This window comes from Pleurodeles waltl, chromosome 8, assembly GCF_031143425.1.
Source record: "Pleurodeles waltl isolate 20211129_DDA chromosome 8, aPleWal1.hap1.20221129, whole genome shotgun sequence".
NCBI lineage: Eukaryota > Metazoa > Chordata > Amphibia > Caudata > Salamandridae > Pleurodeles > Pleurodeles waltl.
Genome location: NC_090447.1, coordinates 120,884,256 through 120,908,149, shown reverse-complemented (window position 1 = coordinate 120,908,149; position 23,894 = coordinate 120,884,256). Strand labels below are relative to the sequence as shown.

General features: G+C 43.0%; 1 protein-coding gene across 1 annotated transcript in view; it reads right to left on the bottom strand.

The window, feature by feature from the left end:
• The window catches only part of ACER3 (alkaline ceramidase 3), a 194,816-nt gene that overhangs the window by 127,275 nt on the left and 43,647 nt on the right, over nt 1-23,894 (bottom strand). The gene's annotated exons all lie outside the window — the stretch shown is intronic.

Genomic DNA, 23,894 nt, shown 5'->3' with positions numbered 1-23,894 from the left:
TCTTACTACCATCCTTCTCTAATGACTAAACCCTGAGTTAGGTCCTCCTCACCCCATGTGGCAGGGTCTGTATTAAAAAAAAATGTATTTGTGAGAGACACTAGCTACAGCAGGCTGGGCCCCTTCCTACATCTGGGCCCCTTCCTACACCTATCGGTACCAGTGAGAGCTACACCCCTGCTTCACACCCCAAGACCATGCTCCGAACAAGCCATAATGGCGCCGTCCTAAAATGAAGGCCAACATGGCTTCTCCTCTAAAGGTAGAAAGAGGCTCTAGTGGGCAGTGGGGTGGGGGGGGGGAGGGGGGGCTGATAACTTGCTATAGTAAATCCGACCTAGAATATTTGACAAACTGCAACTTTCCCCAGAAAAGCAATGAAGCTTATGTGCTATTGTTTAACTCCAGTTACAGAATATTTTGGGTAAAGTTACAATTTTTCCAAATACCTTAGTAAGAGTTTGAATGTTGTAACCTAGCATTACTAGTGGGTGGTACCCCGAGGCCGCCGCTGGAAGCAAGAACAAGGAACACTGGAGACCACTTAGTGGACACCTGGACTCGGAGTTTGGAAGAAGTCGGATTATTCGCCTGTTGTAAAACAAATATTTAATGACTTTGTGAAATACAAAATTGCAATGCCGAGTAAAGGCAGTGTGCAGCCCAGCCTGCACAGGCAAATGCAGAGTCATTTCAGGACAGAGTTTAACCTATTTTAAGAGCACCCATTCGATGCAGATAATAAAACAAGCGTTGGCAAAGCCAATAGATCTCGGCAATGGACTACCTATTGTCTTTGGCAATCGGAAGGGGAGGTAGGAGTGTCTGTTGGCCTACTTCCGGCAAGGCGGGCTCGATTCCCACTCTGACCAGGATGAGAAAAGACACGCATGTGACCATGGGCGGCAATAAACACGAGTTTCACTACCTGCCTCCTCGCGTTTTATTGCTGGTACACATCTCATTCAAAGGTGCCTGGCCTCTGCCAGCCGAGTCCCGCTTCTGAGTCGACCAAGCCATATATTGGGTGTTTTAGTGCCTAGTGGTGCTGAGAGATGCTGCTGCCAGCCAGCCGCTGCAGCAGCACACTGAGCACAAAACCTAGCGAGGAACATGTCTACAGACACACAACATACACTGATGCAGGAGTGTTGGGTCAGACGTGTAGAAAAACACACACACAAGACACATAAATGCTGGTTCTAAAACTAGTAGGGAAAAGTCACAAAAGCCAGAGACAAGAAAGGCAAGAGCGGCCTGAGAACGTGCACAGGGTGAGAAGAAAATATATCCATAAAAAAGAATGCAGACGGAAACACAAGCACACAGAAAAACACAATGGAGCTCATGACTAACATTTGCAAAAACACAGGAATGCAAACAATTTCATGCACGATGGCGGAGCATTTTTTACACATACGAGAAGTAGTAACAAGTGGAGGCTCGTGCCTTGAATGAGCAAGGGTTTTTCCCCCAGTCGTGGTGGGATCGCGCAGCCTTGAGTGAAGTGCCTCTGGGGCAGCAGCGAGAAGTGCTCTTCTGCCCCAAAACGTGCTGCACTCACGATGAGGATGTGCAAGGTCCCAGACTCTGCCGGACATGCGAGCACCTGGCAAGGGAGCCACGGCATCCTCAGCAACCGGTCACCCATTAAAAAAAATAAAAAGTAGCCCCTAAACAATGGATTAAAATGACTGCTGCGTATGTTTAACTGTAGTTGGTCGCTTCTCTAAGGGGAGGGCCAAAGTCGGGAAGAGGCATGACGCATGCATGCCATGACCAATGGGGAGAAGGAATAACGGAGCGACATTGGAGCCAACAAACCGCAAGCCTATAGGCGGGCTGAAGCCCACTACAGTAGATACAGCATGTCTTGGTTCGAGAGCGCATGGTCTAGAGCCGAGACCTAAAAAGGGGTACAATGAAATGCTCAGCAATGCAGGCTCGAACACTTTGTGAGTCAGCGTGTACAGCTGTTTTCTTCTGTGCTCTGTTGTTAGCCCTTCTTCGTCTAATCGTAACCTCCCTTGTTTTTTCATACAGGGTATAGGTAAAGGAATAGGGAAGCATGTGGGGTACAACATGCAGCTTGTGGGGCTAACACGATGACCCAAATCTAGGTCATGACACCCATCTTCCAATTGGTTGCAAATCAGCCATGCTATCAATAACCACATTCATCACCCTCTGAACGGTTTCCACAAATGCTGAATCAAATTAGTTCCCTAAACAAGCACTGCTAAACCCATAGGACTGGCCTACAACTGAAAGTGCTTTTCTCCGGCGAGTTTAGGAACTCAGTCATTCCTTTGGTTGCCTGTGCATCCCGTTCGGGTTCAGCATGCGAAGAAGACAGCGTGGACAAAAAATACAAGGGTCAGAACCAGCAGTTCTAAAAAGCCTGGTTAGGAGAGTGGTGTGCCATTCCATTTAGGATGGCAATTTCAGCCTGCTTAGTTGGGAGATTATTCGAATATGGATACAGGTACTTAGTATGGACCATGGAGAAAAGACCTAGTACCAGTAGAGTGCTGAATAGTCTAGTTGGGTCGGCTACAGTATTTTTTATCCATTTCGATGACCAACTAGTGCAATAAGAACAGACTAAGGTAAGGCTTGTTCTGCCACAGGACTCTTCTCTTTGGACATCACTATCACTACAGCTGGGACAACAAGTTAACTTTCTAGCTTGTCATTCAACGGCTTGCATTGTCCATCTTGTGTTTTTCCCTCCTTTGCAGCATAGAGCCTTTACTTGTATCTTTCCACAGCTCAGTTATAGGGAATGTTTTTTGCTTAAGCATTCCAAGAGTGCATGTATTTTCCATCTGTTTCACTTCAGTGTTTCTCTCCCTTCTGTGATCCATTTTAAACTGGCCACTTTGCTTCTCCTTCCGCCCACATGTTGTTTTCTCACACAAGTGTGTCTCCCCCGTCCTCTTTGCTGTGCTTTTCCTTGTGTGCTTCATTTACCTTCCCTCCACTTGCTATTCTGACGCTCCTCCACACCGCGTCCCCATGCAGTTCCATTTTTTTGTTTTTTTAATTTTAGATTTTTTTGGAAGGGTCAGTCTCCAAACTGCTGCAAGCAACTCCGGTTTATAAAGAAAAGCACTTTCATACAGCTACATTTTTTTTAAATTTACCAATCGATCTCAATTCAGTAAATGATGCATGCAAGTGCCTATAAAATGACGCATGTATGCCCCTTCAAGAAGGCAAAGATGCCTCATTGTGCCTTTTCCCCTCCTTTTGTTTATGCTGTTCAACACTGGCATTTTAGCAGATTCCATACAGTATGAACAAAAGCCATGAGCAGAATCAATAGATCTCAAAGATGAGACCTATTGGCTTTGCCAGTTCTTGCTTAACCTCTACACGAGGTGCAGAGACTACAAACAAGAGGTATGCAATGCTTTACAAAAACTGATATAAATAAATTTAAAATCTACCTTTTTAAAAATGTTAAAGATCATCCTTGCAAAAGAAAAAACAAAAATGCCCCCTACTCCGTACGAGACATAACAAGCCGTCATATTTCCAGTCAAGTCCTCTCTTTCAGTAAAGACATTACAATCGAAAGGCATCATCCTGGTTGCTCGTTCAAGTGATGGGGATTACTCCCTAATCTCTTATGGATCTTGAAAAGAAAGTTCTGCTACTGACAAACCAGTAACACCAGAGCATGCCGCTGTTTGGGTGTTAAAAGCTGTTCAGCAAGGATGCTTTACAATACCTTACTTCAGATAAATGTGCTGTGAAGTATTTATGCCATAACACAAGCTATCCCTTCTATTTGAAAGTGTCCATCTTATCCACACCCCATTGGATATCAAATACATTTGGTAAACAGATAAGAGCATCCAAAACAAATGTGGATGAGCCCTCAATCATAACCCACTTGCTGCCACAACTGACATTAGACCCTTCCTCACTCACTCAATGCATCTTTATTTCTATGTCCAGATGTGCATTCCTCTGACCACTGATGCTCTGACTATTCGTGGTTGGGCTAGAACATACGGAGGCTCATTTCTTTGTTTTGTATGTTGTTTTGTCTACCCAATTAATTAGCAAAGAGCAACTCTATGTGTCACTCCTGGCTTCTTGAAACAAAATTATTTGCCCTATCCTGTGTAAATTCACTGTAGACCGGGACAGTGCTAGCTAACTACTAGCCGATATCAATCGAGAAATATCTCTTAAAGTAAAACAATGAACTGCTCCATTTGGACCCGACACTTGAGCCTACTGTACAACAGTGATGTGTCTGACCTGTTAGAGGTACTGCAACTGCAAACACCAAAAAGAGCTTCTCATCTCCATAATCCAAGACTGTCATGCAGTGCTGACGGACTGTGCTCTCTGCCGTTACAGTATTGTAGACCATGATATTTTCCTAAACAGACCCATAATCTTGTGGCAATTCCAAAGTGCTTGCTTAGTGTAAATTCAATAATTTCTCCAAAACCTGACGCAACAAAATTAAATTTAGATGGATAAATGCTGGAATATAAGACTCCATGTGCGTTTTCTCAAACATTTTACCTCATCATCACTATTCATGAAATATGCACCCAGACAACCCAAAATCGACATCTGAAATTCCAGAGACATGTTCATGAGATTTATATGCATGGAGGAGATGAATTAGGTGGCTCGGTCAAAATCAGAAAGTACCTCATTCATATACACCTTTGAATGAAGCAAATCTAACTTTACCTTGATGTCAGAAAGCAGAGATCCTGCAGTATAGTTAATTCCTGCACAAATGTTAGGTCATTCAAGTGGAAACAATACTAATCTTGGCAAAAGAGTAAAGAACCAGAAACCATGAGACGATCCTTCTCCGCCTAAATCAATAATGTAGTTTATTTTGTGAGCCATTAACAATCCTACATGGTAACAATCAAAAGGAGGTAATCAGTTCCTAGATAGCAAATAGTTAATAGCCTCCTCTGGGTCTTCTGAAAATTAATTGATTAACCAGTTGCACGCGTTGGACCACCACGATCCGTCCGACGGTGCGATGCTAGTGTGTGGACAGCTTCCAGTCGTTCATGCACATGGCACTGGATATCCCTCTGGTGAAGGCACCAGAGGGATTTCCTGCCACCAAAAACAGCCCTGGGAGCTGGGGAACAGCTTCCTCATCTCACAAAGCTGTTTTTTGCACCTTAAATAAATACAAGTGAACTTGAAGTTGTGTAATGGCCTCTGGTACATATGAGAAGTGCCCCAATGCCCTTGGTCCTAGTTCTTACTGTGTAAAACTGCAAAATAAAAATAAAGGCTATGACTGTGTTCTGTGAAAATGAATGATTGAGCTAGTACAAGGCTGGTCGATTGGTGGGCGAATGCATAGACTGAGGAATGCCTGGATGAGTGCACATTTTCCCACCAAAACCGCAGTGAACCATTTTACTTTCTTACTCGAGGGCCAATGACACCAATACTACGCCACTTTTCCTCTCTATCTTTACTCCCGACTCCCTCTTTCCTTTCACCCTCCAAACCATCCCAAATGATATTTTTGTTATGGTGTTTTGAGCATTACACTGTAGTGGCAAAAGTTTATTTCTGATAAAGATTTATATGATAATTGTATACGTTTTAAGATAGAGGAAGAAGGTAAATGCAAGTGCTTTAGTAACATGCTGGGCCACTGGAATTATATGGCTGAAAAAGACGAAATTATGAGGCAGGGCTGGCCAATTTATGTGGCAAGAAAAGTAAATTATAAATTTACAATGCCAACAGCTCTAACTCAGGAAAATGCGAGACCTAATGCATTGCAAATGCTTGTTTCTGAATTGCATGGGGTGGGAGCTGCCCAAAATGGAAATGCCAATATCCCCACCCCTCAAAAGCAAATGGTGACAGTCTTTCTGCCCCTCTGGGGGGCAAATGGGGGTTATATCCTCCAATTTTCTCCCCTGGGGGGGGAGGAGGGGGCAGAAAGCCCACTAGGCACCAGAGACTACTTTTAAAAAAAAAAATGTATTTACTTTTTTTCTTTTTTTAGGGTCGAGCCTGCGTTGCATGCGCTCTCGCATGCGTATCGCAGCAAGACGCTTTAGTTCTTAGAAAAGGGCTCGGAGCCCTGTCGACGTCACACCAGTGTGTTTCATTGGTTCGTGGGCTTGCCTAGTAAAATCTGCTTGCTTTCATTAGCGGAAGGCATGCACACGTCATGCCTTTTCCGGTGGTTAGTCCTCCTCAAGCGCAGCGACCAAGTACAGAAAACATGCGAGGTTCGCTGTTTTCTGTCGGATCGTGGACTACTTTTTCTCTTTTTTCCTAGCTCGATTTCGCTTGGCAGAAGTCGAGCGCTTTACACAGTTAATTTCACTTTTTCGGGTTACTTACATAAAAGCACTTTTGCCGATAGATGAAAAGTCGGGTTAGGAGTTTACAACGCAATCAGCTCTAACATGAGCAAACGTGAGACCCGTTGCATTGCAAATGCTTGTTTGAAAAGTCGAGGGCACAGTCTTTCTGTGGTAACTATCTCCAATCGGCCCCCCATGTGCAGAAAGCACACTAGATGGCAGGGAATATATTTTTTTTTAATAAAAAAAGAGGAGTAGGGACTCTGCCCACCATGGGCATGGACATACCCCCACCCCCAATAAATGGAGATACAGTCTTTCCGCCTGGGGAGCAGATGGAAGTAATTACCCTAGATAAGCCACCCTAGATGGGAGGCAGACAAGTCTACTAGACGCCAGGGAATAAAAACAAGAACAAAATATAGAGGGGTGGGGGCTGCCCACCACCTTGGGCACGGTTATGCTCCCACCCGAACTGAAGGGGCGGGAACAGTCTTTCTGCTCCCTCTGAGGACTAAAGCATCTAACCTCAATGGTAAGCAAGAGGATATTTGACTCTTTTGAGTATGATTTTACATATGGGCCAGGAGAGATTGGCTGACAAATTCAGATGTGCGCAAATAACCACTGCTTCTAAACTCTATATCTTATGTCCATTTCGGAAATACATAGGTTTCCTTGATACTTATATTTCACTAATTCTATTTTACCAAATGAATTGCTGTATACCCTGAGCACAATAAAAAACAATTGCAAGGGGGAACTCAGTTATTGGCTCTGGGTACCTCGGATTCCTGGTAGACCTACAAGCCCTTTAAATCCCTGCAACCAGAAGGGTCTAATGGACGTAACGGTATATTGCTTTTGAAAATCAACCATAGATAAAATAAAAACAAATATTGAAATTGAGTTGAAAACAACAGCTATTTGTGTCTACGTTTTCATCTGTAACTTTTTTTAAGTGTTATTTTCAATAGGAAAACCTTTAAGGATCTACACAAATTACCCCTTGCTTAGTTCTGAATTTGTCTACTTTTCAGAAATGTATAACTTTTTGGGATCCACCATTGGTTTAACACCCGTTTCCACTACAAACCGGAAAAAGGTTGAAAGCACAAACAATGGGAAAAATGGGCTATGCCCCAGTAAAATGCCAAAACTGTGTGGAAAATGTGTTTTTCTGATTCAAGTCTGCCTGTTCCTGAAAGATGAGAAGATTTTAGCATTGCAAACCCTTTGCTGCTGCCATTTGCAGAGGAAAGAAAACCAGACACTTTCTTCTGCAGCACTTTTCCCCCATTTTTCCCCCCCAAAAACAAATTTTACTGTATTTTGGCTAATTTCTCGGTCCTCTCCAAGGGAATCCACAAACCCTAGGTACCTTAAGAATCCCCAGGATGTTGGAAAAAATGAAGAATATTTTGCGTGGATAGCTTATGTGGACAAAATGTTATTGTGGCCTAAGCGTGAACTACCTCAAATAGCCCCCAAAAAAGGCTTATCATGGAGGAGATGAATAGGCCTAGCAGCTAAGGGGTTAACAGCAATGAACAAAAGACCAGGCAGCCAGTTTGTAACTCAAGAAGCACGTTTACAAAAAACCCGCTTCACAAGTATTTGATGGGCTCACAAGAGAGCAAAACAGTCCGCACCTAACCCTGCTTAACAAGTTCCTAGCTATGCACCTCCCAGATGGCTGGGCGAGCTCAATACACTCTTTTAAACATAATTCAATTAGGTTTTTCATTTTAGGCATTACAGTGAGAGTGGAACATCAGAGGCATCACAAAATCTGCAGAGGCATTTGTAACACCTCTCACATACTACGTCTTTAATGGCCTTAAGGAAGAACATTAATAGTTCCACTAACAATGTTTAAAACTTTTGACCTTCTGCACCCTCTCCCTGTACAGAAGGTATTCCAAGAGAGATCCTCAAATAATCATCATCATAACAGCAAAACAGACTGCTAAACATTTTAAAAGCTCCAAGGGAGGTGGGAAGAATAGCCCTTCTAGACATCCGAGAATATGAAAATTAAACCCAAATACACATAGTGGGAGAAAGGTCTCTGCATGAATTTTGCAAACACTGAGGCCCTCATTACAACCCTGGCGGACGGCGGTGTTTTGGAGAAAGGCACTGCCTACAGGCTGGCGGTACCTTTCCCCAAAATATGACATTGGCGATTTGTCTCCGGCCAAACCGCCAATGTACCACTCCGTCCGCCAGGGCAGTAACAGCCGCCGGGCTAGAGACTCCAGTCTCCAGCCCGGTGGCTGTCACTGTCCCACCCGCGGGCTTCCTTACCACCACGAAAACCATGGCGGTAGGCACTATCAGTGCCAGTGAATTCCTTCCCTGCCACTGACAGGGGTCTCCCCCGCCCCCTTCCCCTCCCAGAGTACTCACCCACACTCCCCCTCCAGCCCCCCACAACATAAATATACATTCACACACCAACATTCACACGCATACACACACTCATACCCACATTCACCCACGCATGCATACATACATACACACACACACACACACACATCCATACACACTGACATACATACAAGCACACACGCATTCCACAAGCCACACACCCGCATGAACGCACACAGACACATACACCCACACAACACCCCGCCACCCTTCTCCCCTGTTGGAACACCCGACTTACTTTCTTGCAGGGGGTCCTCGGCCAGGAGACTGGATGTGACGCTACTGCCACAGCAGCGTCCGCCAGCAGAAAACCGGCAGGCCAGATCATGATACGGTCTGCAACGCACCTTACCGCCAACCGCCACCATGACCGTAGAGAAAGAAGAATTCAGTGATCACCATTTTTGTCCCTGGGTTTTACACCCATAAATTGGGGGTGCAGCCATTATGCCTAAATGGGCCTATGAAATCATTAATACCTTTGTGTGACCACTAGGCACCTGGTCCCAGGTCTTGATAGGCTGTTGAACCCCTACCAAATGCAATAAATCAAGATATATGTGTAGGTGGAAACAGATCTGGAGCTTAAAAACACCGGACATGAATGCTAATCATTGTGGAAAGATGCTGTTAGATGCAATGAAGCTATTCAGCACAATGGTGGATGGTATGCTAAACCCCCCCTCCCCCCCATAGCTAATCAGGAAGATTTTGAATGCAAAAGACAAATACTGGAGACAAGGTGGGGTGAGGGGCAATCTGACACATTTGGTATCAGTGTGCCCAAATTGGAGATTTATCTAAAGTGTTGTTAGCAGCCATCAGGATGATTAAAGGAGTCCCCAACCAAAGACACATCTGTAGTTATCCTGAGAGAAACTTACAAATTAGGAGGAAGTTAGATTTAGAGAATGAAAGTTAGTTAACTTAACAGGTGCTGGCATTTGTGAGAGCAGTGACTGCCAGGCACTGAAAATAGTGATCTGACCATCTTCTCCGGGTGGTTAGCAAGGGCATGGGAGGTACTTGTGATCAAGAGACATTCCATGCATTTGGACAAGGATGGAGGTAATTGCCCTGAAATTTGGTACCATCTACTGTACATGGAAGATTTTGCAGGAAAGCGACCTGCCCATCAAACCCACAGATAATTACATTTGTTTGAATATACTTAATAGAGAGTGAAGACCAAGATTAAGGGCCGAGGAGAAAGATTATACCCTTATTGGAGACTGTTTTAAAATGCATTAGAAAAATTGTGAATGTAAAATGGGGTAATAAAATAGCTGTTTGGGTTTCTTTTATGGTACTCCGTGTCAGCTCTCCTGTCCTCTCCTTATATTGTTTGAATGCTATTCAGATTACGATATGAAATCCAAGTAGGCTAATAAAAAGATATGTAAATAAAAAGTTACCAAGAAGGCAAATAAAGTTTACTGAAGGGGAGTTTTGGGCGAACAGTGGTCACGCTGGATTCACAATGCTGGTCTCCCTCCACCTTGATAACTTGAATTCATAGGGCACCCTGCATACAATTCCCATGCACAGAAACAAGGGGCTCTAGTTCTCATTGGCCAACACAGTTTTGAAAGGATGTGCAGAGGAAGAGCCATACTGTACATGTGATCATAGATAGACTTAGACACAATCCCTGTAAGTGCTGTGACCTCATGAAGTTACCGAGGGGGACAAGGGCTCAGGGGACTGGGAGAGGAGTACTGCCACAAGGGTATTGGCACCATCCCATCAGGCAGTGCGAGTGCTCTGACAATCTGATCAATGATGTTTGTTTGTTTTGTAAATCATTAACAATTCTACAAGGTAATCATCAAAAGAAGCCAACCAGGTTCTAGACAGCAGAGAGTGGTGCCATCCTCAGGGTTTTCTGAAAATGTACAGATTAACAGCAATGAATAGAAGATCAGGCAGCCAAACTGTGACAACTTAAAAAGCTAGTGTACCAAAAACCTGCTTCACAAGAATTCGATGGGCTTACAAGAGCGCGGAGGAGTCCACACCTGTGAAAACCACCTGTGCTTAACCTGCCTAACAGGTTCCCAGTTATGCACCTCCCAGGTGCCTCTGTAAGCTCACTAAATATTTTTAAACATAATTTAATTTGTTTTATTTTTATTTTTGGCATTACAATAAAAGTGGAACACAAGCAGAAGCATCACAAAATCTGCAGACGCATTTGTAACACCCCTCACATGCTACATAGGGGTGAGCGATTGATATCCCACTTCTTACACCTTTAACGGCCTTAAGGGAAAACATTAACATTCCACTAAAAATGTTGAAAGGTTTGACCTTCTGCTTCCCCTCTCTGTACTGAGGGTATTCATTCCATGAGGGCTCCTCAAATAAACATACTACCACCATGGCTGCGGTTCCTTTTAGGGCAGTGGTTCCCAACCTTTTGACTTCTGTGGACCCCCACTGTATCATTAATGGAACCCAGGGACCCCCACTGAATCATCATTGGAATCCGGGGACCCCCACGGAGTCATTACGGGAAGCTTGGGACCTAATTTGTAATTATTTGTTTATATTTATTCATTTTCTAAGCAGTCGCGGACCCCCTGAGAGGGCTTCGCGGCCACCAGGGGTCCCCGGACCTCAGGTTGAGAACCACTGTTTTAGGGTTTGCACAGTTGCTAGACAAAGGCCCCAGCAGCCCCCTTGGTCGGGGAGGGGAGGGTTGGGGGGGGGTGGGGGTGGGGGGGGAGCTCTACATGGCCCCGTCAGCACAGTACCCTGGCCTCATGAGAGCTCCTGAGTGGGGGGGGAGTGGGTTCCATGTACTGTGCAAGAGGGACCCCTCAAATTTCATTACGCCACTGGGTTTGAAGGAAAGCAACAATGTTTCTAAAGCAACTAAGGTAATTGCAACACAACCTGACCCCTGTAAAAGAAATCTTGGACTCTAACTGCCCCCCCCAATTTCATTGCTATTGGAAGTGTGATGGGAACCTAGGCATGCACCCCGTGCATATCACCCCAGTTTCAAGAGCTGTAGACAGTTCCATGTGCACATCCTTAGATAATAATGCATGTGGTCTTCAAATTTATTTTAAGAAAAAGAAAAAAAACGTGCACACACGATGGCAGAAAAGATGACATCCCATCCAAAATTATTCACACTTGTGTAGATGATACTACTTCTGTGAAAAACACAACTGAAAAGCATAAAGCTCTTTACAGAAAAATAAACATGAGAGGAAATGACCTAGAAATGAATATGGGGACTACTCCAAAATATATATATATTTTTTAAAACATATGAGCCTGGCAGGAGGCTAAACAAGCATTTGCAATGCAACGGGTCTCGCATTTCTCCAAGTTAGAGCTATTAGCAGTTGTAAACTCCCAACCGGACATTTCTTGCCTCATTAAATGGAAAAAAAACAAGCACGATCCCGCTGCTAAACAAGCGAGATCGCTCTGCGAAAAAAAGAGAAAAAGTAGTCCATAGCGGGCCTCTTATGTTTTCAGTACTTGGTCGTTGCGCTCGAGGAGGGCTAACCACCGGAAAAGGCATGACGTATGCATGCCTTCCACTAATGAAAGCAAGCACATTTTAAAAAGGCAAGCCCATGAACCAATGAAAGACACTGACGTGACATGGGCGGGGCACCGAGCCCTTTTCCAACTACTACAGCGCTCGCAAGCGATACGCATGCGGAAGCGCATGCTCGGCCCTAAAAAAGGGGGTTTGGAAGGAGTTTCACCAACGATAGAGCACTAACACGCAAAATGTAAGGAAAGGGGGAATAACGAAGCAAGGGGCAACTGAAACACACCAACAGGTGCACTCACCAAGCTGGATTCGTTATCTTGGTGAATGCCATTCCAGGAGAAGATTACGAGGAACACTGTTTGATGGGAGAGGCTGGTCAGAACCGGTTTCACCACAGTTATTTTTCTCTAAATTCACAAACAACCTGATAAGGAACGTCGTTATAAAAGTTTGAACTGCCGAATAGGCCAGGCGGGTCCACAATGTAGATATTTTTGGAAAGCCCACGACATCGCTAAAAGAGCAGCATGGCTGTTGCAAACTTTAGGAAACTTTGTGAGCGGGGACAGTTCGCTTGGAATGGAACACTGTGAAAGAATAGTTCATACTCCACAGAGATCTGTGCTGTGTTCGTTGTAATGAAAAGAAGGAGAGTTTCTGCGTTTTCTCCCACACTCTGACCCACTCACATTCTTTCAGAGTTATGATCTGTTCCCTGGAGCATTGCCTCCTGCCAGCCACGGTTTATGGTCTGAAACCTGTGCAATTTCACTGGAAATTCTAGTACATGAGCTACCTTCAAGTGGCAGCTCAGGAAAACTGGTGTTCCCAGAACACAGAATGTCTCAAGGCTTTCGAAAGAAAGACAGGGGAGTTTAAGTGCACTGCAACTTGAATATTTTTGTGCAATTAAACCCCCACCACACAATCGCTGATTCGTCAAAAGAGAAATCCAGGAAAGGGGAGGTTGAACTGCAGCAGTAAGACACAAACATCTCCATTCCTTTTAAAAGCAGCTATTCACAGGAGTTTATTGCATTAAAATTAGGGCACACAAACATTCCTGTCAATGATCTAACAAAATCTTGGAAAACACAACTCCAAATCAAAATATTTAAAGCTAGGATGCACATATTTATAATATTTTATTTTTAATGTTTAATTAGACTGAGATAAAGTAGTGTCCCAAGTTCTCAACTCATCCTGCATTCCAGCTCCCAATGTTGGGCCTTCAGCACTGGCAAACCAGGCAATTGTGCCTCCTCTCCCTCTGAATTCAGGCCACTAGGTTCAGTGTTTGCCCCGCCCACCTGCATGCTTGAGGCGAACGGAGCAGGGGAGTGCATAGCATGACTTGCACTCCATCAGCACTATAGTCTAGTCCAGCGGTTCCCAACCTGTGATCTGGGGACCCCTGAGCGTCCGCAACGGGATAGAAAATAAATTAATAAAGTCTACATAAATAAAGTGGGTAAATGTAAAAGTGAACATTTTAAAACATACTGTAAATGTCAAAGAATTTGAAATTGGAGGCTAAAAATTAAATTAGTATCCTCAGATTGATTGGTAGGAGCAGAGCAGGTGCATCAAACAGAATATAGTTTGGACAGTATGTGGCTTCTATTGAATTTAGAAATGCTTCAACCTTCCTACTGATATTAACATTTGCATTTTATTTATATTTGTGTGCAAATAAAATGAAAAGTTATCATTTGTGTATGTGTTTGATAAATGCTTTTTTCAGTACTTTATGTGTGGTTCAAATTATCAATAATGTTTAGGCCGGGCTCCCTGGCTTCCAGTAATGACTCAGTGGGATGTCCCCTGATTCCACTATAGATTCAGTGGGGATCCCCGGGTTCCAGTAATGATGAAGTGGGGGTCCACAGAAGTCAAAAGGCTAAGAACCACAGGCCTAGTCCATTTATTAAGCTCACCAGGGCACAGCAATTCAGAGATGGGCAAAAATCAAACACTGATGGTAGTTTGGGCATTTTGTGGCATTACTGACATACAGAGGTATGCATATGTCGCATTATGAACATATAAAAAGTGTGCAAAGAGGAGATTATGTGAAAATGTAGGAAATGCAAACAGGAGTTTTAGGGGCACAACCATATTTAGATAACTGGGAAACCACTGAAACGTACAAGTCTGCTAACTGGCAATTAGCATTTGCAAAAAGCTTGCAAAGTGTGCTAACTTGTGCAATACAGGAAAGTGCAACCGTTTGCTGAGGCACTGTAGAATATTGCAAAAAATGTTTGAAGAAGACAACTAAAACCTTTCATAATGTTGTCGTCAAGCTCTATAATTTTTCAATATTTGGCTATTACCTTTCAGAAAACTCATTGAGAATGGTATCCAAAGCCCTATAACCTAAGTTTTAAATCCTAGCTTAATCTTATCAAGGTTACTGATCTGCATTCTGCCATATAGTGCACAATTTTCCATTAAAATTCCCCCAACGTACTGTAAACTACTGTATATTCATATGCCTCATATCAAATAGTAAGTTCAATAGTCATAATTGATGCTGCAGTCGTTTTATCACCACATGTGAGCCGATATGCTAAGTTACGTGTATTTGTAGCGCGCACTATCACCCATGACAGTATCATATCTCCTATGCTCCTCATCGCACGCTCATTTACAATGTGAGAATAACTCTTCAACCTGACTTATCATGGTCGCTTATATTTCCTGATTTGAGATACACACTGCTTTTGGGTTAACCCAGCTACGCGTTTATTATATATACATCATCTATGGGACTCCACAGCGCGTTGGATAACGTGGAAGACATACATTTTTTGCCTTGAAAAAGTCAATCTGACGAAACACGTGTCGGCTGTTGTTGCATGGGACTAGCTGCTCCTTGTTTATTTTTCTTAATCATGGAAGAATAAAAGTTCTGAACGGTGAAGTGTGACTACTCAAGACTCATCTTTTCTGCATGGACTATAAGAACAAATGGGGTGTGCCATGGTATTTTGAACATTGTACTTGCCTAAAACATGTTCTTCACTTTCAGGGTTACCCTCTGCTCTACCTATAGAGCCTCGAGTTTCAACTAAGGATCGGTCCAGCCGAACAATATGGTACATTTCATCAATATTTAGTGTCTCACCAGTAGGCAGTTTAAGATTAGGGACATTTTGGTTATAAAAAAAAAAAAAAAAAAAAAAGTCTGAACGTGTCTAGGATTCTTTTAAAGTCTGAGGACTTCACAAGATTACTTAAGAACGGTTATGTACATCTGCTATGTAAATATGAATGTGTATGTTAAAAAACGCCTTCAGAGCAAAACGGTATAATTTGCCCAGTTTGTTTTCATTAAGCTTATGTATTTAGGGATTTTGGTTGCTGCTGCAGACAAAAGCCCTTCTAAGAGCCCATCCATTGGATATGTACTTGTCGCATCCTTGATTTCCTTAAATACAGCTATTAACAGATGGAAGAAGTCAACTTCTGCAAAGTCTCAAAAGCGTTTCTTGCTGCCTGCATAGAATGTTGATAACTTTTTAAATATCTGAACTAGAGACATTTTTTTTTGTTATTATCTACAAACTATGTAGCATATGGTACGGCAAGAAGCAAATTCGTATTTAGATGGAATAAGAACTAGATATGAAATCATGCTACTTAAAAGATCTACTAAAACCTTACTGATCTACTGTGGCATCATGATCTGCAAACAAGGCCTGACTGATTCCCATAAAAAAGTGTCAGAAAGAAAACTGAGGGAAAAACATTCCCAAGCATGGACTGCTCATTGTGGAACTCTGAGGCATACACAGCAAATAGTGCCTTACCGAAAGGTCACCAAGACCAATGTTTATAGACAATGGAACCTTTGCTCCACAGTAGTGCTAAATCACCCTTTAGGTGCCTTAACTATTTTGACTGATTGATTGACTGGCTAGTGAGCTTAGAGTTCCCCAATCCGGCTTCCGCAGCAATCACAGCACTAAAACTGCCCTGATCGCAGCCACCGACATCCAAACCCCTCCTCGATCGAGGACAAACAGCAGCTTTGATCCTCCTCAACCTCTCGGCAGCCTTTGACAGATAAGTCTGCAGGGCTGAGATTGTTGCATCTGGGTACTAGCCACAGACTGGTTTAGCTGAACTAGGATATCTCTTCTGCGAACAATTAAAGTCGGCTGGATCAGTTGCCCACAACAGAAGTCAACTCAGCTAGAACAGTTGTGTAGGATACATGCCTGCGGCACAGGCAAATTCAAGAGGGTTGAGCTAGTGCTCCGTGATCAAGATTGGAACTATTACGCCAGACCACATGTCAGCAACAACTCCAAAAGGGTAAGGATTACCCCGCTGGATGTAACCCATAAAAAATGCACAACTAAAAAAAGCATACTGATTACCTAAAATGAAAAGCAAGTAAAAAATAAAGTTCAGATAGCCAGGAGAATATAATCACCGCAGCAGGAGGGCTGTACTTTAATAATAGAAAGACAACAACCTAATGGACGACGCCTCCTATCCAAGACCTGTAATTTTTCTAAGGGAACATGCTGCAATGTTATTCAACAGAAAGAAACTAGGTATCAGATCTCACTGGCACACAGGATGGACCAAATCCCTGAATGATCCTTTCACTTTGACCCTTCCCAATTCCACTCTAAGAGACCAGGACCAACCAGTTCCCACATTCTTTCAGTTCTAAATCACTTCCCCAATCCACCCCACACACTATCATTCCCTCCCCACACCATGGCTACTACCACACACATTCTCAAGACTGCAGACATCCACTTGCTCAGGCCTTTCAGTACCCCATACATCAAACCTTACTTCCACAGCCAAAACAACATCTTTCAACTCCACAACCCATGCCTACTACACAGCACCACACCCCAACATAAGCCAATCTACAAATCACCACAAGTATACTCTTATAACACACCTAATCCACCCGCAACCTACTTCCCATCCCAACCAGTAAGTGTACTGCACATGCACTACCAGGATTCTCCTACGAGTAGCTCACAAGCTATTAGTAGCTCTCTAGCTACTTGGAAGTAGCTCTCCTGTGTGCAGCCCTGCCTTCTAGATTAGAAGCTTTTCTTTAGTCAAAATAAATGCATGTATCCCAGAATTGAAAAGTATACATTCTAGATTCAAATGTGTACATTTTCAAAACTTGAAATCTGATGTTTAAAGAAAAATGAATTCCTCAAATATATTTAAAGTTGATATTTGAGTGAAACACCATGCAATATTACTAATATCACCTTGGTGACAAGGATACTTCAGCTATGGCTGTAATGTATTACACATGTAGAGACATTACAAATTGAACAAGCCTTTTCTACATTACTGTTGGCAACCCTGCATGATGCACTGAGGTAATCACTGCTGGTAATCTTGCGTGAAGTGGCCACTAATGTTATGTTGCTTGCCGTGGTCACTAGTAAATCACTAATGTTAGTAGCTCAGGATGCTTTCCATTGAGAACATGAATAGCTTGTTTCACAGAAAAGGCTGTAGACCCCGGCACTACACATTCACAACTCTACACCCCACACACTACACCCACCCATTTCCATCCCATCTGCTTCCTCCCTCATCTTTCTCAGATACTAAAGACTCATGCATTCAGAATCTCAACCTCTTTCTCACCAATGTCCATTCCATGAATAAGAAGCCACTATACACGTTGTATCTGATCTAAGATGCATGTGTAGATATTATCTTCATGATTTAAAACCTAGCTCAGTGATGGGGCATCACTAGCGGGCCACAAAACCACCCGCTGACAATACAATATCACCTACCACAATCCGCCCAGAAAAAAAATAAAGGCCACAAATACTGAACAATTTACCATGACTGAATGAGAATCCTTACTGGAAAGGTATTGACCTATGTTTACCTGCTACTGTTCTTTCCTCCTGATACATAGAGCAGAAGTTTCAAGGTTGAATTGTTTGACACAGTGACGGAGACCACCCTACATCACAGCAACCCATGTACACTAAGACATTTGATTTTACTGCTAAGTTCTGTCTCACAGTAAACCAAATTAAGCCTTGAGGTCCTCAGGTTCCATGAGCTCGTCATCTGGCCAAACAAGCAGCAGGACACACCCTAGATGTGATATTCACCTCCCCAATACATGCGGAGGTAAGAAGAATTTTCCCCACAATATGGAGTGATCACCACATCATCTTCAACGGTAACCTGGCAGAATGAGGAACCATCACCAGAGAATCCTCCGAACAACAACAGAGACAGAAAATTGAAGAAGCTAAACCCTGCAACACTGAATTCATACAAAGTGGAAACCTGACCAAACTATCACCAAACAAAGGTAACCAAACTCAACAATTAAGTCTTCCATAGCAAGCAAATGCAACAAAAAGACCTATGAAAAAATAAAGAAAGAGAAAACACAATTTGGCATTTTACAACACAAATGCACAAAGTCAACTGGCAATAATGGCAGAATCTTTAAAATACGTCACAACAAAGCATACAAAATTATAATAGGGGTGGTAAAGAAGATGTACTCCTTGTCGCGCACTGCCAAGGCAGAATCTTTTGCAAAAGTAGTAGACCAGATTCTCAACAAAAAAGCAAACACACAGCGTACAATCAACATGACTGATGAAACAAAGGGCCGGACCAATCAAAATATAATCACAACCTTCAAATACCAATCTATTCTTGAATTCAATGAACTAATCAAAGCAAACAATCCAACGTGAACACCAAATGGACCCTGCTCCAGCAGGGACTTTCAAATGCAGTATACTGAATACATGTGCTGGGCCCAGGGCGAGGTCTATTGTGAAAAGGTCTCTAGATACAGGTTCTTTCCCATCTAAATTGAAGACACAATTTATTAGACCTCTGCCCAAGAAAAATAATCTAGACCGTTGAAACCCTGCCACCTATAGGCCAATCTTTATCAGGCAGTTTGAGAAAACTAAGAGCGGTATTCCTCTAGCCCGGCCCTTTGTTTAAAAAACTATTTATTCTCTGACCAACAAGCTGGGTTTCCACCAAGACATGGGCACGGAGACCGCATTAGCAGCAATCTGGGATGACCTAAAACTCACAGTGGACAAGAATGGAGCGGCTTCATTATTATTTCTGAATCTATTTGCAGCCTTTGACACTGTTCACCATCAAATGCTGCTACAGAGAGCAGAGCTCAACATACAAGGAAATATGCTAGAATTGGTCTCCTATCTCAAAGAAGAGAGTGCCTGGTAACAATGTTACTCTTGCTCTCTGCTCCCCACGTCCCTCTTTGCAGTGTTTTACAAAGCTCAAACCTCTCTCCACTCTTCCCTCTGCCCCGCAACCTTAATGGACCTGATCAGATCATTTAATCTCACATGCTACCCCTATGTTGAAGACACACAAATCATACTAAAACTGGAAAATGTCAATGACATAAATAAATCAAGACTCGACAAATGCATCCTCTGTATTGATGAAAAGAATGACCAACATCTGAAGCACGACTACTCAAAAATTGAGTTCTGTACCTACAGACAATGGAATAACAAAAAACCCACCTCGACATAGCTCAAGGAAACAATTGGAGGCTCTACTAGTAACATCTTGGGAAATAGGAAACCTCAGTGATTACAGAATCAAACCATTCTCTAAATGAACATTAGTGAAGAAAGGAAATGCATCTTGTATACAGTGTCAACAGTAAAGTGCATCTTTGCTTAATTAGAGATCGTCAAACCACACACCATAATCATCCTCATAATATCAAGGGGTAACTGAGCCTAAAGCTTATGCCTTGACATTAGGAGTTTCTTACCACTGAAAGGATAAAATGATCTGCATTACTACTTCACATCCAACCTATATAGCACGACACCAATACTCCAACCTGGCTACATATATCAAGACTCTCAGCTCAAAAAAAATCTTAAAACAGGACAACAGGGTCAAGATTAGCACCTTAATTTGTCATTGCTGTCCAAAAAAAAAGCCCATTAGCAGATCCTCTTTCTCCATACAAGCAGCAAAACTTTAAATGCCTGTCAGCCCAAATGTGAAAAATAGAAGATCATCTAAAACACTAAGCAATGATGTAAATCCTGGCTATTCCCAAATTCCCTAACAACTGGATTCTCAGGCAGCAGCACAGTTTGGATCTTTACTGAATACACTGCCCAAGAGGGACCAAAGTTCCAGAAACACTATCAAATCATTCATGGTCATGTGAGTATGCTCGAAAGCCACATAAGGATCCTCTGCTGACCAGATGTAATCAGTGCAGGTTGGATAACAGTAGCATGCAACTTGCAAATGAATTATGGTTAATGGAGATTCCAACAGCCCATTAAACACAGCAAAGGCTATGTAAACACTATACACCCTGGCAGCCCTAATAAAGCACACTTATCATGCGAAACTGCTTTAGGGACATGCCACATCATATGAAATCCTACATCCATTCAAACGTACTGAACCTCTCCATATCAAAATGGATAGGCAACTAATGAGGGCTGAGATCTACCACATACAATTACCACCCTGGTGAACTTGAATATAGGTATAATCTATCCAGAAGGACCTGTCCATCTTTGTGCCCCTGACCAATTTTAAGACAGTGGAAGACTGTAATACTAACCACATAGGTAGTCTCATCTTTTCCATCTGCCTGACTCTCCCACTTCCACGCCAATTGACAAGACCGGTCAAACCAGCACCTGCTATCAGCAAGGGAACTCGATCGCAAAGGGCAAGGAACACCATAAACATAACATGTGATCTACAGAGTCATCTGAACTGCCAGCTAAGAACTATAATTTGCGTTTCTCTCACTCAAACCACCTCCTCCATCACAATGCTACCAAAGAAAAGATAAAAGCATCTCTCTGGTCACTCATGCAAATCACCAAAACACTTTCCACATGGGTGCACTACAAATATAGCAATCTTATAACCACACTCTCCCCCACAATATGGCAGGGGAGACAACTAGTCTAAAAATGCACACCACTACCACACAGTAGGATAAGAGGAGCGAAAACCCATAAGAGTAGCAGTCACATGCTACAAGAAGCAATAGGAGTCTTACACTAGTAGAATCACTCTCTACCCCTTACAAACTAGCATCAGAGCCAATGGGACTGCGTGGTAAGTGAACGTGCCTCTTCTGATCACTATATATGTCAACAGAGAGCGTTAACTCACAGAGCCATCCTGCTGGTACATAATCTTTCCAAGTCATTCTCTGTTGCGATGATCCTCAAGGTAGACAGGGCAGCAGGATAGGAAACATTCTCCATCTTAGAAGCAAAGAACTGGAAAGCTTTGCCCAATGCCTTGAGGCGGACTGCAAAACTGTAGTCAATTCACAGTCAGCTTCCACAGCTAATGAAGTATACACTTTCCAGTAAGCTTAAATTGCATACCTACATTTTTCTTAGTGACAACCTAGAATACAGTAGTAGAGAACAAGCACACCATAAACAGCATCACAAATCCTACCACCAGCTGCTGAAAATTGGATTATAGGTTATGAACAATGGAAAAGGAGCAGCTTAACCCGGAGGGCCCCCAACCTTGCCACAGACAATTAAACATTTAATAGGTTTAAACCCATTTTATTGGCATTTAAATTGTCAACTTTGTAATTCTTATCAATTTAACTAGACGAATAGGACAACAGAAAGAACAGCCCATTAAGTTCCCCCCTTTACTGCTCACCTGGTCCCTTGCTCTATCTTCAATTCCCCCCCCCCCCACACGTCTGTCAGTCTTATTATGATTTCAAGAAATTACTTAATCGGCTTTCCCTTGCTCCTCGATATTTCTCAAACTGGGTGTGTGCTTTTTCAGTGGACATCTTAAACATTTTATAGCAAGTGACAATTAGTTTATTTAAATTTTAGGAATTGCAAAGTTGAAGGTGGCGGGGTTGTTAACTTCCAGACAGAGTCCCTGAGTCTTTTGCAGTATAGACTCCTGCAGCTTGCCGGAGGCTACCCAGGCCTCCTTGCACCCCATGTAGGTTTCCAAGGGACTCTCAGACAATATCAAGAGGCCTTCACCAGGATGCCTGGAGGCTTTGTGCTGCCACCCCCTATGGAGGTTTGCATCCCCAAGGGTGGCTAAATGCTGTGGGTCACCCCTCTTTCTTGACTGCTTGCGGCTGTTGGCTGAGGGTTCCATGATCCACTCTCAGATGACTCTCAATCCTGGCATGTCTCCTCCACCGCTCTTCATGGGAGAAGTAAAAGGGCATGCCTGGGAACATGGGATCTGGAGGCACAATCATGCTGCTGCGGTGGGCTGTCCAGTTATCATTTTACTTTTTTTTTTTTTTTTTTTAAAGGAGGAACTGTCCACTTCTCTGATGCTCTAGTGGGTTAGCCAAGAGTGGGAGGTCGGCCCTGGTAGTTCTCCTGGATTTTTTGTTAGTAGAAGGCGCTCCTGGAATATCTGAAGAGAACCATGGCACCAAATGGTCAGAGTAAGAAAATGCCAACTTTCTAAAAGGGTCCTTTTCAAAATTACATTTTAAAATCCAACTTCACCATGAGTTGTGGTTTTAAATTGTGATTCCAGAGACGCCAAACTCGGGGGTCCCATCTCTTCCCAATTGGGAACTACACTTATAACACATAATAAGGTAATCCCAACGTTATCCTATGGGAGAGATAGGCCTTGCTGTAGTGAAAAACAAATTTAAGAATTTTTCGCTACTAGAACATGTAAAAACTTAAAAGTCCATGTCCTACTTTTTAAACACTACATCCTGCCCTTGGGCCGTCTAGGATCTACCGTAGGGGTGACATATGTATTAAAAAGGAGGTTTTGGGTCTGGCAAGAGGGTTAATTTGCCAGGCTGAGATGGCAGTTTAAAAATGCACGCACAGGCTCTGCAATGGCAGACTTGAGTCATGTCTAAAGGTTTACTGAAGTGGGTGACACAATCAGTGCTGCAGGCCCAGCAGTAGCCTTTAATTTACATGCCCTGGGAACATATAGGCCATTTCCTAGGGGCTTATAAGTAAACCAAACATGCCAATTGTGAACACGCCAATGTTAACATGTTTCAAGCAGGCAGCTAATGCCCTTTAGCACTGGTTAGCAGTGCTAAAGTGCCCGGAGTACTAAGTACAACAGAAACAAATTCAGCAATAAGGGAAGGCAAAAAGTCTGGGGATGACCATGAAGAAAAGGCCAGGTTAAACAGAGTTCCAAAGGATGGGTGCCAGCACCCAAAACCTATGCCCCTTGCCCCCACATTCTTACTCTCGTGTGCCAGACTTCCTGGAAATTTTGTGATGGAGACACAACTCCATTTATCTTCACTGGATCACCATGTCCCAACAACAGGGGAAGCAGGTGGACCGGAACAAGACTGGCGACAGCTCCTTGGAGATAGACAACTTATGTCTACCGAAAGATCCTCGCTCTACCGTTTTTTTACAATTTTTGTCTGAATTATAAATGTCAAGTCTATATCTTTGATAATCTGCATTGCAACATTTCATATGCGCTTAGGTATTGTTTCTGTTCTTACGTAAAGAGTTCTCACACTCACAGGCCTCGCTCTATATAAAAATACAAAATATTTGTAGAAAAAAATAACATTGTTA